Raw genomic sequence first — 16,621 nt, forward strand, 5'->3', positions numbered from 1 at the left:
AGAAAAAAGGGTTGACATAATATATGTGAACAATTTGGAGATAGTAGTGGGATACAAACTTTGGAGAAGACCTTTTGACATTTTGGGTTGGGTGTATTTTCTTGAATTTGTTGTTGGTTTTATTTGAGGGTGTTAATTGTAGTTACTAACAATGATATAATATGATAGAATAAATTTTCATTTTTTTATTATTTATTATACCTTACTATTTATTTAAGAAAAACAAAGAACTCACATTATTTTTTTATTGGTGAATATAATACTAAAATATAATTAATATACTATTTCTTAGAATTATAGTTAGTATTTAATTAAAAAATAATTTATAAATTAATAAATTAATAAAAAATTATAAAATTACATATTAATATATAAAAATTAAGTATACATATCAAAATAAAATTTTTATCTAAGCATACATGTCAAAAGAAATTAAATCTCAGAAATTTATATATATTTTTAAAATTTATTCACATCATGTATTATTCAATCTCATAATATTTTTCTTAATCAGCCATTAATAATTTTTGTTGAAAAATGGAATGAGAAAACAAAGTTTTAATTAGAAAACATGAGTTGAGAAAGAATAATGATAAGAAAAAGTTGCATTGAAAGAATTTAAATCATTCAATTTTTTATGTTTGAACTATTTTATTAAAATAAATTTTAAATTTGAAAGATTATATTAAGTATGTATTTCTAACTGTTTTACTAAAATATAGATTAAGCTATACTAGTCATTTACCCGCGCTTCGCACGACCGTTATTTATTTTAATTATAAAAATAATATAAATTTAATTTATAAATAAATTTTAATAAAAAATTTGATATTTTAAAGCAATAATATATTAAGATTATTTTAAAAATATTTATTAATTAATTTTTTGTATTATATAAATTAGTTCTATAAATATAATTAACATTATTATTTCTTATGACTAAAAATATAATATAATTTAGAATGTCTTCTTTACAATTAAAATTATTATCTAATTAGAAAACTAATATTTTAATTAATATAATATTAAAAATATAATTAAAATAATATTTATTAGAATTAGAGTCATTATATAATTAGAATATAATTTATTAATTAATAAATTAATAAAAAATAATAAAATTACATACAAATTTAAAAATTATATATCAAAATAAATATACATATTAAAATAAAAAATTATTTTATATGTCAAAATATAATTACACATGTTAAAAAGTCATATCTCAAAATTTAATATATATAGATTCAATCTAAAAACACTAAATCAAATTTTATTTCTGCAATTGTTTTAATTTGATAAAAAAAATACTCTTGATTATATCAACTTTCAACATTTTTCCACCAAAAAAGGGTTAAAATTAATAAAAATATTTCAATTAATAAATCATCTCCCACCGCCACCATTTTCCTCTAATATGGCTTAGTCAGCAGTCTCGTGAGCTGAAAGAACCGAAAAAGATTTTTTTTCATTGAAGTCCCTAAAAAAAATTAGATAATAAAATTAAAAAAGTATAGCAATAATAATAAAAAAAAAAGTAAAAAACATATATTTTAGTTAGGCGTTTTTGGACTTAAATAATTGTACCCTAACCTTTTTTAAAATAAAAAAGTATTCCGTAATTTAATATTTTTATATTTTTACTATTTTAGAAAGTAGTATATTTAGATTTTTATAATTTAATATTAGTATAGGATTCATTTACAATAATAAAATAATTTTATTAATTTACCATCAAATCAACTGGTAAAAAATATTTCTAAATATATTATAAAAATATATATATTAATTTTATTTAATATGAGCTCAATATAGTTAGTTATAAGCCAAATCACCTAAGTGATTTTATTATTAAAAATGAGTATTATACTAATATCAAATCATAAAAATTTTAAAGCATAAATTTATAATATAATAAAAAATAAAAGAAATTAGATTATATAGAGCATTTTTATGATAAAAGAAAATCACAGGCTTTTAAATATAAAAATGTTAAACCACGATATATTTTATATACCTTTCTCTAATAAAAATTATAAAGAAGCATTCAAGTATTAAATTATTAAGTGACTTACGGTTATTATCAATGATTTTTCTTGGCAGTACTTTTGTTTAAAATCTTTTCTTGAAGAAATGTTTTTCCTAAGGTTATATGTGCACTGCGAATATCTTAAAAAAGAAATTCCATAAATGAAAAAATCAATATAATGTGATGTAATTCTTTTAGTGCACATGGCAAACATAAAGCCATTAGGATGATGGGTCATCAAATGGCATAAAGAAAAATGACACAGATAAGCAGAATCTGTAGCATTATTATTTGGGTTAGGATATTTAATGAAAAATTTCACCATTAATTAATCACATAGTGACCCATTTTTATATTATTTTGAGGCTACTAACAAGGAAAACAGGGTATTTAGCCTATTTCATATTATTAAAATAATTAAAAATTATATATTATGTTTAGTTAAATTAATTTTCATAAAATCATATACAAATTCTACTTCAATAAACCTATATATTAAATAAAATCAAACCAACTTGATTACTTTATTTTTCTTAATTTCTTAATATTCTTTTATAATTTTTTTCTCTTTCCTTATCTTTCTTTCTCTGTCTCTTGCTTTTAATTGTCTTTTGCTCTTTTCCTTCCTTTGTCAAATTTTAAATTTAGTAAATATAATTAATTTATTTTAATTTAACATGATATATTCAGCCATGAAAAAACAAAAAAACAAAAAAAAAAAAAAAAAAAGACTAGAAGCACAAGCATGTCATAAGTTTCAGAACTCCCTAATGCTCTTCAACCATTCCTGCTTTAAGCATCCTAAAGCAATAGGCCAGTACCTAAGGAGGGAACTTCATTGAATTGATCCTCAACATTTGCTTCTTTTCTCTCTCTCTCTCTCTCTCTCTCTCTCTCTCTATCTCTCTTCATTTTTTTATGTTTCAAAATTTGATAAAAATAGTTCTATAAAAAATTTTAAAAGTTATTTATTAAATAAAAGAATTCTAAATATTATTATTTTTATACCCAATTATTAGAATTCAAACACTATTTGAATCTATATATTATTTAAAATATAAATAAAAATTTAAAAACAAATAAACATTTACCTACCCACTGTACTAACCCAAAGACACAAGCTGCCCAGCCCATTACTGTTACTGAAGGTGACACCCCATTGCTTTACTCACTTTCAACTGCAATTTTTTGGGACCATCTTTTATTTATTATTGAATCTCTCTCTCTCTCTCTCTCTCTCTCTCGCTATATATGTATATTGGATAGTGCTGTTTCCACAGGTGCATGTAAGTGTTTCCAAAAAGATTTATAATTTTGATTCGAATCTGAAGGAAATAATTCTTTTTTTTTTTCTCTTCTAATTTTTTGATCCCTTTTTCTATATGTATGTGGAGTAAAGGGGGCTTGCCTATATCTATTCTCTCCTACTAGGGTTCCTCCTATTTTACTTTGTAGGTAAATCTACTCTTCCAATATTGAATGTAATAATTATTATTTTGGGTGCCCATTTTGGACCCTTGTGCATTTGAGTTCATCAATCCTTCAATGAAAATGATATTATCGTGCATTGATTAAAAATTTTATTAATAGTATTTTAGTAAGAAAATGATAAAAAAATATTGATATTAATTGAAAAACTGAATTGGTTAATTCTTATTGAAATTGAAAATAACTTATCAAAAAGTTGGACAAGGAGAGTATTTTTATTTGTTAAATAATTTATCTAATTTTGTAATTTTATCTATGAAATTCACTTAAATAATTTTAATTTTTATAAATAATTAAAACTCATATATAATTTCACTGACAATAATACTGAAAAGGAAGTCATATAAAATTATTAATTAAATAAAATATTATTTATTAATTATCTATAAGTAAATAATATTTTTGCAACAAGAGAAAAAGGTGTAAATGATTTACCAAAAATAAAGCAATGCTAATATCAATAGTTTAGAGATTAAGGTGGATCAGTCCAATACGGTTATCATTAAAATTTGATTATTTTAAATAGAAGAAATTGAAATGAAATTAAATATAAATAGTATGGTACTATATTGAAATAATTTTTTAAAATTTAATGCAAACCGATCATTCAATGTTATTTTCAAATGTGATTTTGATATGTATACGAGCTTGTTAAATTATTTTAATAACTTTTATTTAAAAGTCAGTTTGATAAATTAGTTTATTATATGTGTATATTTCTTTCTTTAGAAAAATTATATATGTAAAAAAAAAAAAGAGTTTTTATATCTTCCAATATGGATTGGTAGAAAATAGTTTCATCTTAATATGATTATGATTTAGTTATCACTCAAAAATCAATAATATATCATAATAGCAAAATATGTTCAAATTCCATACAATTTGATACTACAAATTTTTTGGTAATTTTGATTCTCAAATTTTTAGAGACAATTTTCAGTTCGATTTGAAAATACTGAGAACTGAAAGCTTATAGAATTTTAAGTGAGTTTCTATTTTGAATTTCAGTATCTCTAAAATGTTTTTTTGGATAAGACTATGAGAGCAGGATTATTATACCATGCACCCGAGTGCATAATTCTTCAAGTACTAAGCCTACAACACGTGTGAGATTTTATTTTTTTTTTTCAATTTTACAAATACTACTTTTCTTTTAGTATGTCCCATCTCTTTATTTTTTTTACTATATTATTGTTAATAATTTCCTATTATATTTTAATTTTAATTTTATATTTTCAGTGTATTTTATATTTTTTTTATTACCACACTAAATTTATCTTTTAATAATATGATAGTATTCTTATCATAAAAAATTATATATTCAAATGAGATTTTATACATATATGAAACTTTATTAACAATTTAATTTTTCTAATAAAATATTAGATTTAATCATATTTTAGTATATATATTTATATATTAAATTATATTACTTTTTAACTTCAAACAAATTAATTTTAGTTATTTCTTATCATTACATAATAATATTTTGATTTTAAAATTTAATAATAATAATAAAATATCAAAATTAATAATATTATATTTATATATACAAATTACAAAATACAATCATATGTTATGAACATTAGTAAAAACTATAAACATCAATCATAAAAATACAGGCTCATAAGTTAACAACAAGTTTATGAATTATAAACTATAAATTCAATACAAAAATACTTAAAGTTCGTATATAATATTCTAAAAATTCATAAAAACATACAAATTCATAGGTTAAAAATAAAAGGTTCATAATTTATAAATTATAAGTTCATTATACGTACACCTGAAATTCATAGATTATAGTCTAAAAACTTATAATTTGAAAAACAAATTCATATTTTAACCGATGAATTTATAGTTGAAAACTGATGAATTTACGTCTTGTATTTGATGGACATATAAGCAATTAATATGAAAGGCTGTAAAGAAAAAAAAGGAAAAGAAAAAAGAAAAAAGAAAAAGAAAAGCATAATGTTTGATGGGTAGAAGATTGCCAAAATTTGGGAGTAATGGTAGGAAAAGTAGGTTATAGAATTCTAAAAGAGTGTGTGCAGAGCTAAGCTGTAGAGTAAATTGTCAACACACACAAAAAGGAAAGCAAAATACAAAAATAGAAAGAAATATCAGGAAATATAATTAAACAAAAAAGTCAAAGTAATGCAATTGTTTTTGTTTTTCTGTGTTTATTCATTACATGCCTTAATCACGTGCTCTTTCGCAACCCCTCATTATTTCCCAACTCGCACCTATAACATAGACTTTATGGGTTTTCTCCCAATATTTTAGATTTGTCATAATGTATTTTCTTTTGTGTTTATTTTAGATTATCAAACACATATAATTATAATAAATGGAAAAACCTTTTATAATATAATAATTCAAGAATTAAAATGCAATTTCAAATTGTAATATGCAACTCAATTTAATCACAAGAATGAGGACCAAAAAACATAGGGTTACCAACAAATTTTAGAGTTTAAGAATGTTGATTTTAAAGTACAAACATTAAAACTCATGATGTTTTTAGTTGTTTTTGGAAATAAATTTTATGATTTAAATTTATTATCTAATATTTTATCTATTGTTGAATTTCAGTCATTTATATCGAATTGTAGAATATTATTTTGTATTTTATCAAATGAAACAAATAAATTTAATAGCATAGTATAGAAGTAGGTCCATAATGCTATCACATTTGTATAATTTTCATTAAAAAGAAAAGATTACATATTGAAGAAAATCACTATTTAAATATAAACAAGAGAAATAAAATATACTAATATGAAGGTCCAATAGAGTATGTTTATTAAATAAAAATCATGCATGATTTATATATATAAAAACCTAACAAACCAAATAATTAGGTTGACAACATGTTAATTCAATAAGTCCAAAGTAATAGGCACAAAGTTGCCTCTGAACCCAAAATAATGCAACTCAAAAACATGTTTGGTATCCAATGATGGTTTAGGCTAATATAATCCATTTAATTAAGATTAAGAAATAAGATATCTTTCCTTCTATATCCAACTGAATAAGCACTTGTTTCCCAATGTGTCCAAAAAGCATTACAACTCATTTTTGCACATGAAGTTTTGTGAAGCTCGTGCGCACACACACATATATATATATATCTTTTTGTATCACCTTGAAGAGAGGAAGTAGCTTGGAAACCAATGGGTCGGTGGTTCTAAACAACACCTAGCTTAATTATACAAGCCAACTATTAGGATTAATGAATCCATTTTCATAAGTAAGTTGTCCTCGCAAGTTTCCTTTTATAGTGCTTAAGCTAAGTTTTAAAATCAAATTTTCTTTTTCTAATTTGTAATTAAAAAAAAATAATTTATTAAGTAATAATCTATTCATTATTTTATCAGGATTAAATTATGAAAATTACATTATAAAAGAAATTATTTCTCTTTTCATAAATATTCAAAGTTATTTTTCGTTATTTTTTAATTTTACTTTTAAAAACCGAGGCTCTAGCAAAAACTTTAGTTGTTTCTATTTTTTTATTTTTTATCAAGATTTCATCTTTTGATCGTCGCTGATCACTTTTAGATCGGCGGTGACTCCTTTTTCTTGTTATTAATTAGTTACATAAATAAATATTTGTGCTTTTCTTGAGGAGATTTATAGTCTTTCATATGGAAATTTTGAGTTCTCCTTATGGTATTCCATTATGGGGGTATTGAGTTCTCCTTCTATAGGAGTGGTGAAGAGAAAAAAGAGATCAAATATGACATTCAAACAATCGGAGTAGTTAGAAAACATCTATAAAGTCGATACGTAGCTTAGTGCCACCATATAGAGCGTTCTTTCTGTGGAATTGCAATATACTGCTTCATTAACAGATTAATGATTATTAAAAATAAATTTCTTTACATGTATTTTTTAATGTTTGATGTTTATTTTTATTTTTTATATTAAAATGTACTTGTGAATTCTCATTAATGGGTCCATTTTTCTTTTTTAAAAAAGTTTTTTTGTTATTTTTGAAATAGATAATTTTTTTCATATTGTATTAAATTTAATTTCATCTTGTTTAGTTAAAAATTAGGATAGAATAAGAGAAATAAGAAAGAGAATAATTCCTTTAAATTTGATCATAAGATTTAAACCCTAGTTAATAAGATATGATTACAAAATTCAGTTACTAATCATAATGTATAGCTTGTTTTAATTAATTCATAAAGATTTAATTAAATTTATTAAAATTGATCATAATACCAACTCACCTCAATATTATTTAATATGTGATTTGCTTGTATTAGCATAAAGTTAGAGCCACATGACTTCATATGTAAGGACATTGAACATCTTTTTATACATGCTATAGACTATGAAGATATTTATAAGTTTTGAGGATGGTGAGATTTATTTTCTTTTTAGAGCTCTAACATGAATATCAATTAAAGCTTATTGTGATTTTTGGAGAATTTAATTTGAAAGTGAACCAGTGAGACTTTTTAATTAGCCTGCAGGGCTTGATATGAATTAATTAAGAACATAAAAAATGTTTCAATTTTTAGCTTCCTTTTCATTTTGGAGTGGATTGTTTTGTGGACTCAATTGTTGGGTGTTTGTGACTTTTGTGATGATATGTGTTTTCTTTTTTGAGAAAAAAAAAAGTGAGGATGAAAATTAAAAAAAAATGAAACTAAATATTTAGATTTTAAAAGCCCTATTTTGAGTTTAAATTTAAAATAATTATAAGAGTATTATCACAATTTATGAACTAAATTTTAAAATAAATTTTACTTTTATATAAATTCAAACCACTCAAATAAATATATAATGGTAAATAAAATGAGAAAGTAAGACCAATTTATGTATATTTAGAATGATGATATAAGTGTTCTTTTCAGATTATATTTTATTTTATAATATTTTTAAATTTATGAAAACTAATTTAAAAAAGAATTAGATAGATTGATTTTTCTTTCAAAAACAGATTTAACAAAACAGCTTATAACATTAATTAATTAAAAAATTATAAATTATAAATATATTTTTTACGTTCAACAACAATTTCAAATATCTCCAATAAAAATGGGAGCCAATATATATATATATATATATATATATTTATTTATTTATTTTGGGATGTTATTTATATAATGTTATTTTGGGATTATCATTAATTTTTAAGATGTTTAAATGTAACTTTAAAAAAAGACCCACTAACATAAAATAAAAATAGAAAATAAAAAATAAAAAATAAAAAAGGAGGTGCCATATTAATAGGGGGAGAAAAAAGTACGTCAACCTGCAAGATATTTAAAAGATGACTGGGGGCGGTGGGTACAATGGCCCAAAGCCTTAAGAGTATGTTTGCTTGGAAGATAAAATTGGAGGACGGAAACAGAGGGGAGGGAATGGCGAGAGAATTTTTATTTCCTTTGTTTAAATGTCAAAATTACATAATTCATCCTTTTACTCTCTCATTTGTTACTGAAAACCACAAAAAATTTAATAACTCATCTTTTCCATCTGAATATCTCTATTCTTTATGTTTTATATTCATCATCTTTTCTTACCCTTCTAACTTAATAATATTACAGCTCTATGCTTATCAACCCATAATAATATTAAATTAGTCATTGTTTTAGTAAAAATCACACTGATAAAAAATTTAAAGGGTTAATAAAAAAAATACAGACACTAATTTATTTATTAGGCAATAACTCGATCCAATATTGTAATTAACCCTTTAGATTTATTATTAGACAAAATCTTATTATGGAGGCCATTAGTTTGTACTATGTCTGGTGCCCTAGCTGTGCTCTTTGGAAGTAGAATTTGCCATTTAAACTTTTGTTTGGCAAAGGAGATAGTCTTAGAAAATATAATTTTACCTTTATATCCTTATCATCACGAAAGGAAATGCATGTGAAATAAATCAATCATGATCCATGAAGGGTTAATATGTAACTTCACATTTCCACTTTGTATCCACCAATATTTCCTCCCTTTTCTTCATTTCTTTCGGTCAAAATTATACTAAATATATATATATAAAATTTATATTTATATTAAATAATTAATATATATTTAATTATTTAAAATTAATAAATATATATTTATTATTTTATTTAAATTAAATAAAAATCCTTCAATAGAAAGATAATAAAAATCTACATTCCTCTCTCAAATTTTCTCATCAAACAAACAAACAATCAAACTGGTAACGAATTTGAGTTTGAAAAGAAATGAAATAAGGAAGAGGAAGAAGAAAACGAAGAGCCCACAAGCAAGAGGATGAAATCAAATCAAATGAAAAGAGAAGAGTATTGAGTAGGATATGGAAGACAAAGGAGCATCTGTGGAACATGTAGCCATGATATCAAAGTACCATCACCTTCTTAAACTTTAAACTTTGCCTTCTGATGGGACACCCTTTAGTTTCTTTCTGTTGTTAGTGGTTCCATTGCCACCCATCTATACTCTGCCCCTGCCTCCACCCTTTATGGAGTTGCCTGCACACAAACAAATAAAATAATATATATATATATATATATATATATATATATATATATATATATATATATATATATGATACACATTATTTTTATTATATTTAGTTGAAATCTATAAAATTTATAAAATTTATTTATAAATTTAATATTTATATACTTTCAGTAAAGTGAAAATTAATTTTGAATTCTATATAGTTAAATTTGTATAAAATTAATTATTATTAAATTAAATTTTAATAACATATTTAAAATTTCTAAATAAATTATATATCAGTGAATTAATATATTTCACCATATCAAAATATCTCATTCAACTTTATTATTTCTATTTTATTATTATTTTTATTATTAACCTTAGGGTTTCTTTTTTTTTTTTTATGTTAAAACAATTTGATGAAAACATGTTTAGGTGAAGCATAAAGGTCCAGAAATACAATTTTTCTCCTGAAATTCTACTTATACCAAAACCACTTATGTCGACTGATTTAATCATTGCAATTGACTATACTAAATGTACCTATGAATTTGCAGAATCTTTTTTTTTTTTTTTTTACATATACTGAGGTTTCATGGTCCCATACTCACATATAGTGAATTATATAATATAAATGAGGTTTATTTACATGAGAGTGATCTATTATTTATATGGATAAGATAAGAAATTCTCATTTATTAGACATAAATAATAATTATATTTGAATTTACATTATAACTAAAAAGAAATTCTTATTTAAATCTGATACATATATTACAAGAAATAAAAGAGTAATATGTATATATGAGTATTTAATATTTTAATATTAGGTAATTGACATATATTTTATTATTTAAAATTAATAAATATGCATCAATTATCTATCGATTTAGTATATAGACAGTGATATATATCAAAGTTTAGACAATAATTTTTTTTTTTATAATTATAAAAACTAGATGATAATATCTCAAAAATTTACTTTCATAATAAGTTAACATTCTCCTTAATTAAATTATAATCTAAAATCTTAGAATTATCCCACAAAGAATGTATGTTTTTGATATATATTTTACTCACAAGGGTGGATAAATAAAAGAATGACCTGCGATACCAAATTATATACATACACACTAAGAACCCAATGAAATAAAATGTAAAGTTTATTTATCTACAAAACAACCTTAATAAGCTTAATTAAAAGCACTAATTCTGGACCATATAACTAAGATTATTTTCAAATACAATGAGTCCCACCCTCAATGCCCTCACCACTTAATGATTTTAGAATTTAATGTAAATTTTTGGCATTTGATTTAAGATTATTGTTAATTAATTAAACTTTTCATGATTTGTGAAGGGAACCCTCCTGCCCATTACTTAGGCAGGCTTTGCTTTATGTGGTTTATATTTATATTTATGCTAATTTTAGCAATAAAAGAAGAAAAAAAACCACAAACAATGGATTTAAAAAAAAATTTAAAAATAATTATAAAATTGCAGGTTTAGATTTAACAAAGGAGGGACACACCACGTGGCTTGATACCCAACAGCCTGTTTAAGCTTTGAAATGGGATTCCTTCTTTAAAAATAAAAACAGATACATAAGTAGGAATTTGTGGTTGTAAACAGTGATATAACATGCTTTGCACTTTTATTTATTTTTTAATTTAAATTATTAGAGTCTCTCAAACATAATTGATATGACTTTTATTTAATTACTTATTTATTTATTTATTTTTAGAGCTGATAATCTAATTGTCATGAGTCAGCTTCAGTAATAATGCTGGAGGGATATAGTATATAGTTTTTTTTTTTTTTTAAAGTTAATAATTTTGCTAGTGGCTGTTTTAATTAATCTTTTATTGGGTGGTGGGCTTTTAGCACTTGTGGTTACAGATCATTTGGAAACTTACATGAATGGAACATGCTAATCATGGACAATTGGCTTAATCATATTTGACAGAAAGAGAAGTGCCTTAGTAGAAAAGTTACCAATTATAAGTCTCTCAGAGCCATGCATTGAGGCCTGTAGAACATTCGAAAGAGCAACTACGATCAAGGGCTTTCTTGGCCAAAAACAATCGGCCACCCAATTACTAGTTCTAGGGACATAAAGAACTCGCGATAGTATGGTTACCATTCACCATGTTAATAATCATTTTCGCATCCCCTTCCAAAATAATTTTGGCTACATCGGCTTCTTTCGCCAACAGCAACGCATTCCTTAAGGCTAACACCTCCGCCGAAGCAGCACTCTCACAGTTTTCAATTAAACCAGCTTTGCTATTTACTAAACTAGCACAACAATTCACTTTTGTGGTTAAGGGGAGGAGAGAGATTGAGTATTGTTGTTTTCGGTGGGGTTGTTTATGGCAGAGTTGGTCAGCTCCAACCATAGTTGGTATTGTTATCTAGTTCAGTTGGTATTAAAATAACCAGAAACAGAACTGGATTACAAATCAAAAAGCTTTTAGTGGATGTGATGTTTAATTTTTAATGTACACAACAAGGAAAGGACTGATTAAAAGGGAAAAAGAAGGAAGAAAAACTAGGTGAGCCCTAGGTGAAAAGGGGAGATCCCAGAGAGCAAGGTTAAACCTAGGTAGAGAGGGACGAGAGCCTAAGTTACTGAATCTTTTTATCCATGGTCTAGTTAGAGAAGTGCCTCTTGGCTTTGAAAATACCCACACCATTAATTAATTTTCTAAAGAACGTTTATATATACATATTCTTTAAATCCTAATCACTGAAAAAGAAAAGGGAAAGATAAGGTTAGAAATTGTTTTTGAGTATAAGCTTTCATGCAATTAAATTTTCTGTTATATATGAATCCATATAAGTAGGGGAGAAAAGATTTGAGAAAAAATAAAATAAAACCAAACTGAATTGATAATTCAATTTGATTTGTGTTCTTACTTCATTTATTTGATCTAATTTTTTATAAATGAAAAGTAATTCAGCTTAATTCAATTTTAAGTTTCCAAACTTGCAAAATCTTATTATTTGTGAACAAAAATATTGTAATGTATTATAAAATTTGATTTTCTAAAATAGGATATATGCAATTCAATTTATTTAGTAAGTGTTTACACTCTATTTTTTTAACCTAATAAATACATAAATTGAGTCCAAAAGATTAATAAAGCACAACCTAAAACTAAGTCGAACTATAATACGAATCTGAACTCGAAGGATATGTTTAAACCCTTATTTATGATGGAAGTAAACCAAACAGACAAAATCACGCCCCTTTAGAATGCACCCTTACCTACAAGTCAGATTTATCTCCCAAAGATCAACTCGTAGTTTGCAATTAAATAGAATTTTTACCCTTAGCTATAGATGAACTAAGATCAACAATTATAATAAGATGAATTGTTTAGCAACCTTGAAACTAATAAGCTAAAATATTGTATAAACAAGTAGATGTGAAATCAAACTAATCAAATCAATTTAATTTCAAACAATTCAAAAGGAACATCTTTAGAATTAAAGTGCAACGCACTAAGTTTTTGCAAAGCAAAAGAAAAATTTATTCAATACATCATATATATTTTCTTGCCAAATTACATAGGACTCTATTTATAGAGTTTAAAATAAAATAATTCTAATCCTAGAATTACTAAGATATGCGGCTAAGACTTTTAAATCAATAAGGAAACAAACAACTCCTTAAAGAAAGGAGATAAGAAATAGACAAAATTCTTAAATCAACAAAGAAACAAATAACTCCTAAAATTCGTCCAACCCAACCCCATATGATAAAAATGACAATTGAGTTTAAGTAACATGTGAGAAGCAGTCCATTTTTTATGTATTGGCCTCCAAATAGCTTGACTTGATTATCTTGGGCTTATCTCGTCTTTGATCATGCCTCCATATATTGGATTAAGTTGATAAGAGTATCTTGAGGCCCATTGTTTTGATTAAGCTCAATCTCATTTGGGCTTTGAATCTCTGTAGGACTCCTAATTGGATTAGGATTCCTAGTGGAAATAAGATTATTTTTGTCACTTGAACTCCTAATGTCATCATGACTCCTTGCTGGATTATGATCTTTAGTAGATTAAAATTCTTTATTGAAGTAGGATTTCTTGTGCTATATGAGTTCTCATCAAACTAGTAAAAGTTATTAATTAAATGGTTTAATTAAAATAATTAGTTTAATTAAAATGTGGATAACAATTATTTTTGACACAAGGTGGGGGAAGGAGTTTTAAATAGGAAATTATTTAGAACTCCCTTGATGACAGTTATTCTTGGAGTTTTGACTCCCAATATGCATGTTGACAAAAGAAGAAAAAAGACGACAGTTATTCAATTCAAACGGACGGTGTATCATTTACAGTTTTACTTAGTGGAAGTTAGGAAATGAAAAGGAAAAAGCAAAAGACACAAGTGACAACCAACACAACACGAACAAATTCAGAGAATTTTAAGCAAACAATTTTTTTTATATTTTCTTTATACAATCAAGTTCTCTTTGTACTTTAAAACTCTTAAAAAATATTATTCGAACAATTTTCATTTACAATTTACAGTTTATAACTATTAAGTAGAGCATAAAATAAACTGTGGATAAAAAAGCGTTTGAAAATCACAATTGTTCTTAGAAATAAGTCAAGAAGCACATTCAATCATAGTTCGTGCATATGTGACACGCCTGCAAATCCAATTCGGCAGCCAACAATAAGTCTTTGTTTTGATCTTTATTTGGTTCTATCCAATTTATAATTTTATAAAATTTAATTTATTTCTCAATTCAATAAGATTCCTATTAATTAGATTCATGACTTACTTAATAGGTCCGGTTTAGTTTGGTTGCACCAAATTGGCTAAACATACTTTTGTTTGTTGAGTAATAAATATAGTGAAGAGAATTTGAATCTGAAACTAATATCAAATTGGGATATATCCGTGTGGCTGAATTAAGCATGTGAATGCACTAAATTAAATACACTTGTTTACTTTGAATTTGTAAAGTATAAATCACCCACTATATATTTCCTTTTTTTAAAAAATCACATATGATATTTCCAGCTAAATAAAACTAATCGTATTCTTGTATTGTATGACCGTTATTATTATATGATTATAAAATTTACATTATAAATAAAATTTAATAGCATTTTTAATATTTAATATTTTTTATCATATTTTAAAAATAATAATAAATTAGATATTTTTAATTCTTCTTCTTAAATTTATTAATATTTTAAAATTTTATTAGTATACTAATATAAAAATTATTCTAAAAATATTTATTAATTAATTCTAATATTATATAAATTAATATTATTAAGAAATCCTGTATAAAAAGAAAAGAAGCATGTCAAAATTTTATTTTATTTTTTATTTTTATTTTAAATCGGAAGTGCAAATCATTGGGACTGCATAGATTTGTGATACTGTAAAATAACTCAATTGGAGTTAGAAAAATAAAGAGCTAAAATTCGATTTATATAGACATACAAATGATTATTATTTTGCTTTAAAATGTAAAATGTCTAACCTAACCTACATAGAAAAGGAAAGAAGATTGATAATCAATTAAAAGTTTTATAAAAGTTGAGGGTAAAATAGTAATAAATCAATTGAATTAGTGTTTATCTTCCATGTAGGATACATTTTTAAGAATCGGAATGAATTGGTAATGAGCAATTTCACATAACCCACTATTATTTATCCTAATTTTTGCCTACTTTTATATGACATTATTTTTATTAAATTATCTACTAATATTTAAAATTAAGGAGAAATTAAATAAAAATATTATATTCCACATTAAATAGATAATAGTTGGGATAAATAATAGTAGGATGAAGAGTCCGGATAAAATATTATTTTATATTTGCTGGATTAGGTACTCGTTTATCACATATTGTTTTACAATAATTAGTTTCTATTTCTTATATTTTTCATTAATATTTGCTACTCTTTATTAGTTTTATTGTTATAGATGGAGTGATTAAGTAAGTATCACATTTTATTACCCCAATTTATTCATATAAACAAGTATTTAATAGGTAGGATATTAATTATATGTTAAATTTATTTTTACAAAAATATTCTAATTATATTATTAATATTATATTAACTGAAAAAACTAATTTTTTTAGTTAGACAATAAAATTAATTTTGAAATTAATATTTGAAATTATATTTTTGATATTTTTATTAATTAATAAATTATTTTTCTAATTATACAATTATCTTTAATTCTAAAAAGTTATAATATTAATTATATTTATAATAGGAATAAGTGTAGAAAACTACCTTGTGGTTTCACTCATTGGCAAAAATGGATATGTGGTTTATTTTGTGACAAAAGACTATTATGTGGTTTACTTCGTTAACAATCTTAGTGCCAAACACGTTAATGCTATTTATTGACTCTGATGAAGTCTTATATTTTTACAACTTTATACCCTGTAATTTTTCTTTATAATATTTCCATACCCTATATTTTATTTCATTTGCCTCTTACATATCTCAATCAACATATATAATTAGTATTTATGATTTGATACCAATATAACATGAACCATCAATAATAAATACTTTTATAATAATATTACATAGTTATATGCCTCAAAAATTCATAATACATTTTAAAAAAATTATCTTTTAATTTAACTATAA

This window comes from Ricinus communis, chromosome 9 (genome assembly GCF_019578655.1).
Source record: "Ricinus communis isolate WT05 ecotype wild-type chromosome 9, ASM1957865v1, whole genome shotgun sequence".
Taxonomy (NCBI): domain Eukaryota; kingdom Viridiplantae; phylum Streptophyta; class Magnoliopsida; order Malpighiales; family Euphorbiaceae; genus Ricinus; species Ricinus communis.